A 14146-nucleotide genomic window follows, 5' to 3' on the forward strand; every position below is an offset into this window, starting at 1 on the left:
GCTCCAGTCTTTCCCTCCTTGGAAAATTCATCTCTAAAATGGAAAGTGGAGAATGAGAAACGGAATCTGAGGCCTCAATACCTGAGTTTGAGTCCTAATTCTACTCTCTGAGATTCAGTGTCCACATAAAGGAAGAAAAAAAATAATGCATAGCATACAAGACTGTGTTAGCCAAGTCACTATACAATGGCCTTTGTAAATTGCAGAGTGATCTCTAAACAATGTTGTGACTGCTGTTTTACTATGGTGATTACTGCTCACTCCTACCTCCTCTCAAGCTCTACTCTCAGGTTCCAGTTGACACCAGTACCACACACTCCTCTCCAGAGTCTGTTAAGACTACCAACAAGAAAGGGAGAACCAACACAATACCACCCTCACCCAAACATCTCAAAAGGTCAAATCTAGAGTCCCACTCATACTTATTACCTCTGCTTTAGAAGTACCTTTTTCTCTAAATGGGAATTCTTGGCCTACAGAATACTTCCTATTGGCCCTTGAAATTCAACTCCAAGAAACAAAGTTGTCTCCCCCTTCTAGAAGAGTGGTTCTCCTTTCCAGCTACCCCGTTTTTGTCATGTCGAGTAATTTTCCAACTTCGAAGGGTAGACACACACTTTGACATAATATAACTAACTGTCTGGTTTCAACCAACCCACCACCTCAAGTCAGAATCTGTTTCCTTTTTCTTTTTTAAGATTTTATTTTATTATTTTAAATTTCTTAAAAATGTTTATTTTTGAGAGAAAGAGTGCAAACAGGGGAGGGGCAGAGAGGGGGGAGACACAGAATCTGAAGCGGGCTCCAGGCTCTGAGCTGTCAGCACAGAGCCCGACGTGGGGCTCGAACTCACAGAGTGTGAGATCATGACCTGAGCTGAAGTTGGACACTCAACCAACTGAGCCACCCAGGCGCCCCTAAGATTTTATTTTTTAAGTAATCTCTGCACTCAATGTGGGGTTTGAATTTACAACCCTGAGATCAAGAGTCACATGCTCTACCAACTGAAAAAGCAGGCACCCCTATTTTTTAAGTGCCTTTTTTTTTCTGAATCAGAAAATTTCTGTTAACGATGTGTTGTATGATTTTTTAAATATATACACATAGCTACAGCTGTATTTATTTCAATCAAAACAGGTTCATTTGCTACATATTTTTTCCTGTATATACTGTAGGCACCTTTCTATGTCAATAATTATAGATTGGGGAGCCTCAGCTCAGTTGGTTGAGCATCCAACTCGTGATTTTGGTTCAGGCGATGATCCCTGGGTTGTGCTGAGCGTGGAGCCTGCTTGGGATTCTGGATTCTGTCTCTCTCCTTCTGCCCGTCTCTCCTGCTCATGTTCTCTCTCTCTCAGAAAAAAAAAATATATATATATATACATATATATATATATACACACACAACTTATATATATCATATATATACATTATATATTAATATATACTTATTATAAATATATATTATATAATATATATTTTATATATATTATATATATTATATATAACATAAAAAATATATATTATATATATGTATATGTATATGTATGTATTTACTTAATTTATCATTGTATGGACTTACCACAGTTTATTTGGCCAATCTTCTGATGGCCATTTTGACTGCTTTATAAATTCTGTAGTGACAAATATCCTCATAAACATATCTCTGTACACTTGCCATGGGGATAAATACCTAGAAGTCAAATTGCTAGTTTAAGAGTGTGTACTTCAAATTCAATACATACTGCCAAACTGAACTTCAGAGACTACATGAGTTCCAAACTGTAGTCAGTAATAAGTATTTTTTTTCTTTTTAATATGTGTCAATCTAACAGCTGGAAAGTGAGGTCTCATTTCTATTTGTATTTTCTATATTGTAAGTGAAACAGCCTTTTTCTATAAGGTTTTACAAGTCATTTATTCATCTATGACTTTGGCCCATTTCCTTTTTGTTTTTACTTTTTTCCTATTGATTTATAAGAGCTTTGTGCACACAGATATGTTGAAAACTCTTTTTAACCAGTTTGTCAACTACTTTTTGCTTATGGTGTTTAATTTTTTTTTAAGCTAATACCCCACACTTTTTCCTTTATCATTTCTGCCTTGGGTGCCACACTAAAATAACTCTTTTCAAGGGGCGCCTGGGTGGCTCAGTTGGTTGAGCGTCTGACTTCAGCTCAGGTCATGATCTCACAGTCTGTTGAGTTTGAGCCCTGCGTCGGGCTCTGTGCTGACAGCTTGGAGCCTGGAGCCTGCTTCAGATTCTGTGCCTCCCTCTCTCTCTGCCCCTCCCCAGCTCATGCCCTGTCTCTGTCTCAAAAATAAATAGAAACATTAAAAATAAATTAAAAATAAAATAACTCTTTTCTGCTATACTTGTTACTTTAGTTTTTGTTAAGAACCTTTAACTGGGGTGCCTGGGTGGCTCAGTCAGTTAAGTGTCCGATTTCAGCTCAGGTCATGATCTCGGAGATTCACAGTTCGAGTCCCATGTCAGGGTCTGTGCTGACAGCTCAGAGCCTGGAGTCTGCTTCAGATTCTGTTTCCCCCTCTCTCTGCCCCTCCCCCCACTCACACTCTGTCTTTCTCTCTCTCTCAAAAATAAACAAACATTTTAAAAATTAAAAAAAAAAAACACCTTTAATCTATCTAGAATTTATTTTGCTAGAAAGTGACAGGGTTTTTTTTTCCCCACCCAAATGGTTAGACATTTATCCTAAACACTATCCCTTCCCACTAAAACCTAGATCTGGACTTCCTAATCTACTTTGAGCTCTGCTCACCAAGAAAAATTCTTGTCTCCAGTTGGAATACTTTTGTCATTGCCCACAACAGGTTTTACGTAGGCTGCTGCCTATACACACATTGTTGCCCTTGCCTGGAACATCCTCTTACCTTCCCTACACAGTTCCTTCAAAACAAAACCATTTCTGAGATAAGAAGTAAATGCTGGGGTGCCTAGGTGGCTCAGTCAGTAGAGCATGTGACTCCTAATCTCAGGGTCCTGAGTTCAAGCCCCAAATTGGGCATAGAGCTAGAAGAAGAAGAAGAAGAAAGGAGGAGGAGGAGGAGGAGGAGGAGGAGGAGGAGGAGGAGGAGGAGGAGGAGGAGAAAAAGAAGTAGTAGTAGTAGTAAATGCTATTTAAAACAAGAAATGCTTTCAAAGGAGAGATATAATGTAAAAGAACACATCAGATACTTTGTGTGGCTAAAGAAGTAGATGAACTTTTTACTCAGCTGAGCCATTCAGTGGGCTTTGGACATACAGATGTGAGTTTGGGAGAAAGAGTAGAATTCATTTATTTTGCATAATAGAGTAAGAAATATCTGTAATGTTTAGTGGCAACAGAAAAAGAGAAGATTTTAAGGGATCAAAACCATATACATGGGTGATATGAATAGTAGTGAATCCCTAATGGAGAGGTAGACAAAAAAGGACTTTAAGGGACAGGGACAGCCAATATTAGAATTCAAGTTGCTTGCTTTGCTGCAACATAAAGTCTGCTACACACATAAAGGCTTTAGCTGGGAGATATTTGAGTTCTACATCTGGGTCAATATGGATGGAAACAGGTACAGCATGCTTGAGACGGTAAGACCATCTATAATCTGAACTAATTTGGTGGAAGAAAGAGCTCAAAATTAAAATGACCATCATACATGAGCTCCCAGGAATTTGAAGAATCTGGGTAAAGGAATCAGACCCTACATCTAGACTCCAGATGTAGAATGGCACTTTCAGCCAAATTTTTAAAGGAAAAGATAGCTCCTGCTAACTAATGGGTTACATAAGGATACTCAATCCTTAGAAGCTTTTAAAAAGAACCGAGTGAGGTTCAGTGCTGATTTGCAGAAGAAATCAGTGGGGGAGGAGCCAATTACTCTGCTTGCACAAGTAGTAAACTAAGGATTATACCCCATCCCTTCCTCACTCCACATGTTCCCATAGGGGTATTTCGGTCCCTACACCACTTAGGGTGTCCTTGGTCAACTCTCCCCTCTTCCATGAAAGTTTCTCCTAAGGTTTTAGCTCTCAGATGATTCCTTTCCAAAATGTCCATTTACTTAGAATCTGAACCTCAGTGTAACCTTTGTGGGTTTTTTTTTCTATTTGTTAACTTCTCTGTTGAATTCAGCTATAGATGCCTTGTAGACAAGAACTCCAACAAGAAAGAAAGAGAAAGAAAGAAAGAAAGAAAGAAAGAAAGAAAGAAAGAAAGAAGAAAGAAAGAGGAAGAGAAGGAGAGAAAGGGAGGGAGAGAATGAGAGGGAAAGACAGAGGGAAGGATGGACATCTAAACATCTTCCATTATACTCAGAGCTTCCTTAATTCCTGGTGGAGAAATAGTGGAAGATAGTGATGTAGAAGTAAGTTTACTAATGACTATGGATGGTGATGCTCTAAGTCAAGAACAAAGGAAGAATAGGAATAGGAAGAAATAGGGGAATGGGGAAAGAGGATGGCATAATGAAAATATAATTTGGCTTGGGACATGCTAAGTTTAAAGTACCTAAGGGAAGTCTGAGTGGCTCAGTTGGTTATGCATCCAACTCTTGATTTCAGCTCAGGTCATGATTTAAAGGTCGTGAGATTGAGCCCTTGTCAGGCTCATGCTGGGTGTGGAGCCTGCTTAAGATTCTCTCTCTCCTTCTCCCCTTCCCCTGTGCATGCTCTCTCTCTCAAAAAACAAAAACAAAAAAACAAAACGATAATAAAATACCTTAAGAACCAGGTTATGATGGCAACTGTGTTTGGTCATCACGAGTCAGGAACTCAGAAGAGAGATTTAAGAGTTTTTAACATATCAGTGGTAGCTAAAACCATAAGCACAGGTGACATCACCCAGGGATAGTATATAAAGGGAGAGGAGAGGGGGCTAAGGATAGATTCTTAGGAAATGTCTTCATGTAGGAAGCCTGTAGGAGAAAATAAGCCTTTGCAGTTATAGGAAGTTATGGTTATCATGTCTGTAAATAGTCATGTGCCAATACTTATAAATACCTACAGATGGACCAAATAACTGGCTCTACAGAACACCTCTAAAGGCCCATTTCAAGCCTTCTTTCAACCTTGCTGTGAGCCCACTCCCTGATCTTCACAGTTAAAACCAGAGTATTTCAGAGGAAGTGGCAGAATGGACAAGGGCCATGGACCAAGGCCTCCAGAGTGGGGCTTGTGGGTGGAAGATGCTATGTTGGATGTTCAAAGAACATCATACCTAAGGGCAGGATCAAAGCTAAGCCTTTGTGTACAGTTTGTTTCATGATTAGCTCATCCAACCGAGTTAAGATTGGTCACAGATCTCACTCATGACAGTAAAGACACATACATCAGGGTCTCAAAGAAATTTTTTTAATCAGGAGTCTTAGTTGGAGATTTCTGTTTCAAGCGGTCTTTTCCTGGTTGTCCTGATTGACAATAGCATACAGAGGAAGTGGCTAGCTTCCTCTTTGGTTACCAGCTCTGCAGGCTGGAGCTCCTGGCACTTGGTCACCTACCTGCCAGATTTAAATGCTCTCCACCTGAAAGGCTGCCCTGCCCACAGTGCATGGGTTTATCTCCACTGGGGAGATAAGGACTGGGGGAAAAAAAATAGTCTGGCATGCCGATGAGCTATAGAGGGATTTCACAGGAAAAGCAGAAAATTTACAATGTCATAATCATTCTATCCCACTTGGCATTGATCCTATATGTGAAGTAAAAGTCCTGAACTAGCAGTGAGACTTGAGACTGACGCTAAGATGAATATTGCCAGAGTGGGAGGGAAGGGGTGTTCAGGAGTGCTAGAAAAATCCTTGAAGACCTCAAACCTGCGGAAAAAAGCCTTAGAGAAGCCTCCTTCCTTGGATCTAGAAGCTGATGATGGTATCACCCCATTCACTACTTCCTGTATCTGAAGGAAAAAGGAAGAAGATCCGAACATCCAAACTTGTTCTCCGAACAAGGAGAAAGAATGTAGAATTCTTACTCTTCCCCACCTTAGAGCTCCACTCCAGATCAGAGCTGTCTTTATGCAGACACACAGTTAAGTAGTCAAATACATGATGTGATTCCTTCAGAAAGACTGGTAAATAGTAGGTGCTCAGTGGGCATTTGTTGAATGAAAAGCACCAGGAGAGATTTACTACTCCCAAATAATGTTTTTTCACTGATTGTTCACATTACCTTCACCAGGAATTCCTCCCATTTGATGTCCATTCCTTTAGTATAAAGCCTCATACTTTCCAAAACTGTTCCACCAAACACCATATCCTGTGAGATTTTAATATTCCTTCAAAAAAATGGTTCTCTGGTTAAATAAGTTCGGAGAATGTTATATTCTCTATTTCCCTTTTGAAGCCTTTTTTTTTTTTAAACGTTTATTTATTTTTGAGACAGAGAGAGACAGAGCACGAACGGGGGAGGGTCAGAGAGAGAGAGAGGGAGACACAGAATCCGACACAGGCTCCAGGCTCTGAGCGGTCAGCACAGAGCCCGACGCGGGGCTCAAACTCATGGACCGCGAGATCGTGACCTGAGCTGAAGTCGGACGCTTAACCGACTGAGCCACCCAGGCGCCCCTGAAGCTTTATAAATACATATTAAAAGCTGTTTTTGTGGCAGAGGCAGTAGGAGAACTTGAATGAAATTCAGGACAGGGCCTGACTAAGCTAAGAAGCTTGTTCCAGAAGTGCAGCTGAGCAGACCAGCATGACATCCAATTAGCCCAAAGAGCAGTAGGCAAAGTTCAGGGTGGTCAACAACTGGGAGATCTGTGCATGGGCAAGACTCTACCTACCAAAGCCTAGATATAAGAAAAGTCTCGGGGCGCCTGGGTGGCTCAGTCGGTTAAGTGTCCGACTTCAGCTCAGGTCACGATCTCGCGGTCCGTGAGTTCGAGCCCCGCGTCGGGCTCTGTGCTGACTGCTCAGAGCCTGGAGCCTGTTTCAGATTCTGTGTCTCCCTCTCTCTCTGACACTCCCCCGTTCATGCTCTGTCTCTCTCTGTCTCAAAAATAAATAAACATTAAAAAAAAAATTAAAAAAAAAAAAAAGAAAAGTCTCCAGTATCAGAGAAGTGACCTGACCTTAGAGAGGCTGGAAAGCAAAAGCCCCAGCCCCTGTTGAGGGGTTGACAGCAGAGTTCTAGTCCAAGATAAGACTAGGGGGTCAAGGCAGGACAACTGGACAGATCTTTGTCTTCTTAGGGAAAAGACAAAATAAAGGTGAGATGGAAGAGAGGCAGAGAGTAGTGGACATAGGTGTCGTTCACAGTATAGTAAACCTATCCAGGAGTCCCTCCCTGCTGGGGGCACTGGCTACAAAGTCCTGGTGATCAGCAGATCCTAGCTACATCACTAGATCTTCTGTATGGGTGTGGTGGTTGGGGAGACAGGAAGGGGTGTGATATATCCAGACACTTCCACAGAGTTGCACTAATTTCACAAAGAAGAGAGGTCCAGACCCTGTCAAATTTCAGGAGGTGAGGGGTGGAGACCATTCCTAGAATAGCCTTCTGGGAAATGTGTTGGAAGGACCCCAGAGGCCTGAATGAAGCCAAAAGTCTTATCCAAAACAAAATGCTCTACACTTAGGGTAGGAACATGGATAGAGTAGAAGTTGAAGCAAGTGGGTGAAGGGCATCCATGAACCCAACTGTGAGGAGCTGGGAAAGGTATGAAGATTTAAGTTGCTTCTGTCGAAGACTCCCTGGGGGAGAAAAGATGTGAGAATTAGATTACTAAGGCAGTTTGAGAGCAGTGCTAGAAGAAAGATGATGAACAGTCAACTAGAAAAGCTCTCTTTGGAGGAATTCAAGCCAAAAAAGCTGTAGATCTGAATCAAAGGCTCTATGCTGGCAGCCTCTGGATTAGTTATTCTGGCTCCACCAAAGTTAGTGGACAAGGGGGAACTGCACCTTTGCATGGACACCCCAAATGCTTTGTCATTCCTTTTTACGTGGCTTATTTTGCTTTCTGGTAAAGCCCTATCTCAGCACAACATATTGGGAAATCAAGACCAGAAGTTGTCTGCGACCAGCAGCCTCTGAGGAAGTGCCCTGCCCATGTTGTCACCAGCAGCCTCTTTTGCGCCACCATTTTACATCACTTCTGGGAAGCTGCCTCCTACTTCCTAAGATCTATGCCAGTCTTGTCTGAGGACATCACAGCAAACCACAGACCATCACACTCCTTGTTACATTCTGCCTGTCAGCTATTCTCCAGACAACATCATGCCTAAATTCTTCATATCTTCGTTTTTAATAGGGTCTCGAAGACTTAAATTAAGGGAAATAAATTTCACTTGCTGAATTCCAAGCACTAGCAAAGAGCTGAAGTAAGTCTTAGAGAGGCAGGACACATTCTTGGTGCCCCTGAAATTATACCACTTGACAATCCAGCCTTGTTTCTTCTTATTCCATCACCTGACACACTCAAGCTGTCTCCTCTGCCAGCCCAGAGGCCAGGCTCCCCTGGACCTAAGCCAGCAACCACTGCCATCTGGTCTCCCTTAGAAAGGCAAAAGAGAGACACCTCTTGTTTACTCAGTAATAATTCACCGTAATAGTCACATAACAGGTGCCACCAGCTCCAGTACATACAGTAAGGGCACACCACACCCTCACCTCTGCCCCCATCATAGCTTACTCCTTGGGACACATCAATAAATGTTATCTGGAGAATAGGATAAGTGCCTCTTAAGCAGTAAACCAGAGTTGCCAGTGGTGTTTTGACACTTGTGGATTACACTGCAATGAAGACCTAGAGGTAAAGAACAAAGACTTTTTTAAAATCCTCCCCTAGAGCCAATTGGTATCTTTCCCACATATGTTGTTGCAGCATCTCTATATATAGAACCTAGCATTCTATAAACAAGATGCTCTGGCTAAACACGTCTCAACAAGTACAACTGTGAGGCAGAGAAAGATGGCATCTCTCCCATCTTCTCTGCCTTCCCTACCCTCTTTCCTTAAATCTTGTCAGAGACAGACAAGCTCTGTGAAAACAGCATGGGCTTTGGAACTGGACAGACCTGAGGAGAAGTAAATCCTAGCTCAGCCTTTTATTAGCTGTCTGACATTGGGCAAGTTACATAACTTCTTTGACTATCAGCTTGCCCATGTGAAAAAATGAAGATGATACTTCATTGGTTTCCATTATGATAATTAAGTAAGAAAACATATGAAAAAGAAAAAGAAGAAAAAAAAAAAGAAAACATATGAAAATCTGACACATGCCTGGCTCTCCAGGAATAAAGAGTTTGTTCTCTCCCATCTAGTTCATCATGTACCTGGTGCCCTAATGTTATTCTCTAGCTGTCCAAGGCCAAGGTGTGTGCCCCACACAAACCTAGCCTTCTTTTCCTAAGCCTTATCAGTTTCCATCCCTTAGAACTGATCTAATCACACTATTAAAAGGAAAGCAATTCTGATGAAATGAATTCAAGTAAAATGTGGATGTTGCTGGGTTCCTATATTAATTCTGTGCGTGTAGGATTTCTACATTTAAAAAAAAAAGAGTTACAGAGGTGCTTGACAGGCTCAGTTGGTGGAGAGCGCGACTCTTGATCTCGGGGTTGTGAGTTCAAGCCCCACATTGGGTACAGAGATTACTTAAAATAACAAAAATCTTTAAAAACTAAAAAAATAATAATAAAATAAAAATAGAACTAGAAATTCAAATGAAAGGAAGGACACCTAATGATGAGCTTTTCTAGATCACAATGTCAGCCTCTCTCTCTACAAGCATGGCCCACCCACATCACTCTGTGTTGAAGATGAGAAACCATGAGAGCTAAAGGACATCATCTCCGATTGTCAAATGTCTCACCTCAAATCAACAGGTCCAGAAAAGAACTTGGGAGCCTTTGCTACCACATCTTCTCTGGCCACCATACACCACTTCCTTAGCCAAGAAGCTACAGTGGTGCTTTAATCCTATGATGTTTCCAACACTATTCTAAGTTCTTTTAAATGAAGCAGCAACAGATTTGATCATGGTTACAGCCTTAGAATAGCCTGTAGGAGGCCTGGGCTCTACTTCCAGAAACATACCTTGCTTCTCTGAATGGTTTCAACAGTCAGATTAATACAGGTGGCAGAGTGGGACTGTGTCTTGACTTCTTAGTGATCCAGAAAGGAGGACCACAGAGACACTTCTGGGTTTTCCACATACAGGATCACAGAAGCAGATTATTACAATTAAAAAAGGCCTAAGTGTAATCACTTGGCACAATGTACTATGCTGCCTATAAATCACAATTCAGTATGGGAGTTCTCTGAGGTACTCTTTAGCAACGTGCATGTTCTACTTACTTGACTTTCTTGGCAAGCCCCCAGGAAGCATGAGGCACTAGCTATAGGCTGGGATTTCAGGAGCCGGATCCCCCTCTGGGGTGAAAGAGGCTGGCTGGCAACTTTAGCAGATAGAATAAAGAGGAAAAGAAGGTGAAGTCCAAGGTGAGGAAAGGACTGATCCAGGCAGGATTATCCAATAGCATGTGCTTAGAGAACTGGAAAAGCAGAGACAAAAACAGATATTTCAAATTACATTGACCTAATTAGTCATCATGGTAAAAATCAGAATTTCGCTGGATTTTCCTTATACTTATTTTGTGTTTAATATTGTTTCATTTCTTCATTCAATATACATTTCTTGAGGGGCTAGTAAGTACCAGGTTTTTCCTCATTCCTAGGATATAGCAGCAAACAAAACAAATATGGTTCCTGAGTTCCGGGAGCTCAGCCTAGTGAGAGTTGTTAAGAGTAAGAGCAGGACCCAAAGCAAAAGGTCCAAATTGGAAAAATAGGCAAAATTCTGCAGCCAGCAATGAGATGCTGAGGAAGGAGATCCCTTCTGGGATGCCAGCAAAAGAGACCATGGGCAAATAAGGAGCTGTTTAGGTAGCTGGGCTGGGTCAGAGAACATCCTTATCCCCCACTCACTTTGGCAAAGGACAGAGCCACTGTGGTATGTTCGGTTTATCAAAAACAGGTGACCAGGGCCCTCAGAGCCAATGTGGCCATGATGCTGCTCCTTCTCTGCTCACAGCCATGAACTGTGGTATGTGCCATCTGAGCTGTGTGTGATATCCTGAAGCTCAAAAACGAAAACAAAAATCCACACCAAGACTTGAGTCATCTACTGACAGGAGTTCTAGGAAGTATAGCAGGCCAGAAATGGGAAACATAAAAACTGTTAGAAACTGAGTGTCACTCCCCCCAAATGTCACCCACATTTCTCTAACACTGCATGGAAATGAAAAAATAGAAACCCAGGGGCACCTGGGTGGTTCAGCTGGTTAATCGTCCAACTTCGGCTCAAGTCACGATCTCATGGTTCATGAGCTCGAGCCCTGTGTTGGGCTCCATGCTGACAGCACAGAGTCTGCTTCAGATCCTCTGTCTCCTCTCTCTGCCCCCTCCCCTGCTGATGCTCTCTCAAAATAAACATTTAAAAAAATTTTTTTTAATTAAAAAAAAAATAAAAGCCTGGTATCACCTGGAGGAGTGGGGCTGGGAAGCAACCTGCGGAAATGATCAGGCTACAGTCAGAAGCCTCCTGAGAGGAGTTTCTGCTTTAGGGTGTGAAGAAGGCAAGAATGGGGAAGGGCTGTGGCCTGCTGTGTTAGAGGAGGAGCCATTCCTTCAGCTCAGCCCCAGCACTACCAAAAGGTGTAATGGTCGTGGTGCAGAGCTGACAACAGCAACAATGAGGAGCTTCAGAGTAAGTGCCCAGCCAGCAGAGCAGTGGCCTACAGAGATCTCAAAGTATCTAACCTCTCTAGGCCTGTTTCGTTATTCGAAAAAGAAGATGATAAAAGAGCATGTTTGGTTTCTCAGGGCTGCTGTAACAAACACTACAAACTGGGTGACTTCAAACAAAAGATATTTATTCTCTCATTGTTCTGGAGGCTAGAAGTCCAAAATCAAGGTTTCAGCAGGGTCATGCTCCCTCTCAAGGCTCCAGAGGAGAATCTTTGTCTCTTCCAGCTTCTGGTGGTTGCCAGTAATCCTTGCCATCCCTTGGTTCGTGGCAGCACAACTCCAATCTCTGCTTCCATCTTCATACGGACATCTTCTCTCTCTGTGTCTCCCTCTTCATATAAGAACACCAGTCACTAGATTAGGGCCCATCCTAATCCGGTATGACTTCATCTTAACTTGATTACATCTACAAGGATCCTACTTCCAAATAAGATCACATTTATAGGTTCTGGGTGGACATGAACTGTTGGGAAGACGCTATTCAACCCAGTACAGAACACCTATCTCATAAAAACTTTATATATGTAAAGTGCTTGGAACAGCTGCTGGCACATAACATATGCCCTGTAAGAATTAGCTACCCTTCTTCATCATCTTTAGCAGATGACAGCTGCCATGGGATATGTGAACACTCTGTTATATAAGACCCACTCTCCCTCCATCTTGAGTCAGAGGCAAGAAACTAGATGGAACAAGAGTTCCAAAAAGACCTGCTCTACCTGAGGACACAGGTAGAAGACAATGGGTTCATTACCATTCAATACCCCCTATAAATACCCTACCAATACTGTGGGCTGGAGTGAGGAAACATCCACTACAATTACTTCATTTGTTTTTTGGAAGACACAGAATTTGCCATTCCAAATTAACAATAGCCCCTTCAAAGCAGTCCTCAAAGTAGGACCTATTTAGAAGGAGCCTCCAAAGAAGAGCCAGCAGAGAAGCCTACACTAGTGAATGCAGCAGTCTCATCACTTAGAGTCAAGCTGTGAGTTCTGATCCCAAACTGCTTTACACAGCATATTCATCCCACAGCTTAGCAACTGAATGACTACTGAGTCCAAACATGAAATTCATTCTCTGAAATGGAGATTTGCTATCTCTAGGATATCTTACTTTCAAATTAGGGGAAGGAAGATTAAAGATTAAAGACTGCTGCTCTTTCTTTTTTAATAAACAGGTTTGGGACAGTACACAACTGAAAAGAAATAGAGCCAGATACCTACTGCTATCTTCATATCAAAATAAATTCCAGATGGATCAAAGACTTAAAGATTAAGTTTAAACACACACACGCACATGCGCACACACACACACCCCAAGTATTCAAAGAGAATGAATAACTATTTTTATAATTTTCAGGTAGGGAAGCATGCCTTTTCTAAATATTGGCCTAGCAGTAGGAAAAACTATAAGAAAAGATTATTTTGACCATCTAAAAATGCAGAATTTCCCAACAACAACAAAAAACTGCATAAACACAGTCAAAAGACAAATGACAAACTGGGGACAATTTTGCACCATATATAATGGTCAACACTTTAGCTCTTACGAATTATTAAGAAAATAACACTGGAAAAATGTGCAAAGGACATGGATCAATGACTCAAAAAATATAAACGTCAAAAATACGTTTGAAAAGATATTCAATCTTTAATATACAAAGAAACATTAAAACATACTTAGTGAGGGGCGCCTGGGTGGCTCAGTCAGTTAGGCATCTGACTTCAGCTCAGGTCATGATCTCACAGTTCGTGGGTTTGAGCTCTGTGCTGACAGCTTGGAGCCTGGAGCCTGCTTCAGATTATGTGTCTCCCTCGCTCTCTGCCCCTTACCCACTCATGCTCTCTCTCCATCTCTCAAAAATGAATAGATGTTAAAAAAAAAATTTTTTTTAAATACTTGAGTGACATATCTCCATGACTATTTGAAACATTTTAGATTAACTGATTTATTCTTCACGAAATATGAGCTATTATTATACCTACCTTATCAAAGATGAAACTGAGGGATAGAGAAGTTAAATGACTTACCCAAGGTCACACACAGTAAGTGGTTATGTCCGAATTCAGGCCCCAGCAGGCTGGCTCCAGAATCATATACCATATCACATCACATCATATCAGAGTCACATTCTCAACCACCATATTTACAGTGACAAGACCACTTTTCACCTGTCAAATGGGGAAGATGAAAAACATACAACCCAGTATTACTAATAATGTGGGGAAATAGACAATCTCGTGTTCTATTGGAAGAAGTTAACATTTTTTAAAAAATACTTATTTTGAGAGAGACAGAGAGACAGAGAGTGAACACACGTGCACAAGTGTGAGAAGGAGAGGGAGAGAGTGACAGGGAGAGAGAATCCCAAGCAGTCTCTGCACTGTCAGCGTAGAG

The 14146-nt window shown here is 41.7% G+C and overlaps 1 long non-coding RNA gene across 9 annotated transcripts in view; it reads right to left on the reverse strand.

Annotated features, from left to right (window-relative positions):
- Window positions 1-14146, reverse strand: part of LOC102901279 — a 66840-nt gene that overhangs the window by 24684 nt on the left and 28010 nt on the right. For 3 of the 9 annotated variants that reach the window (XR_006595652.1, XR_006595653.1, XR_006595654.1), the window contains exons 5-6: window positions 13780-13920; window positions 10295-10491 (exon numbers count right to left, since the gene is read on the reverse strand). This is a non-coding gene — a long non-coding RNA (uncharacterized LOC102901279). Of the gene's footprint in view, window positions 1-1582; window positions 1694-7007; window positions 10492-11850; window positions 12078-13779; window positions 13921-14146 lie in introns of those variants that run through there. The other 6 variants (XR_890144.4, XR_002154896.3, XR_006595651.1 and 3 more) reach the window with 5 other exon arrangements.

The sequence above is a fragment of the Felis catus genome, chromosome A3 (assembly GCF_018350175.1).
Source record: "Felis catus isolate Fca126 chromosome A3, F.catus_Fca126_mat1.0, whole genome shotgun sequence".
Taxonomy (NCBI): Eukaryota; Metazoa; Chordata; class Mammalia; order Carnivora; family Felidae; genus Felis; species Felis catus.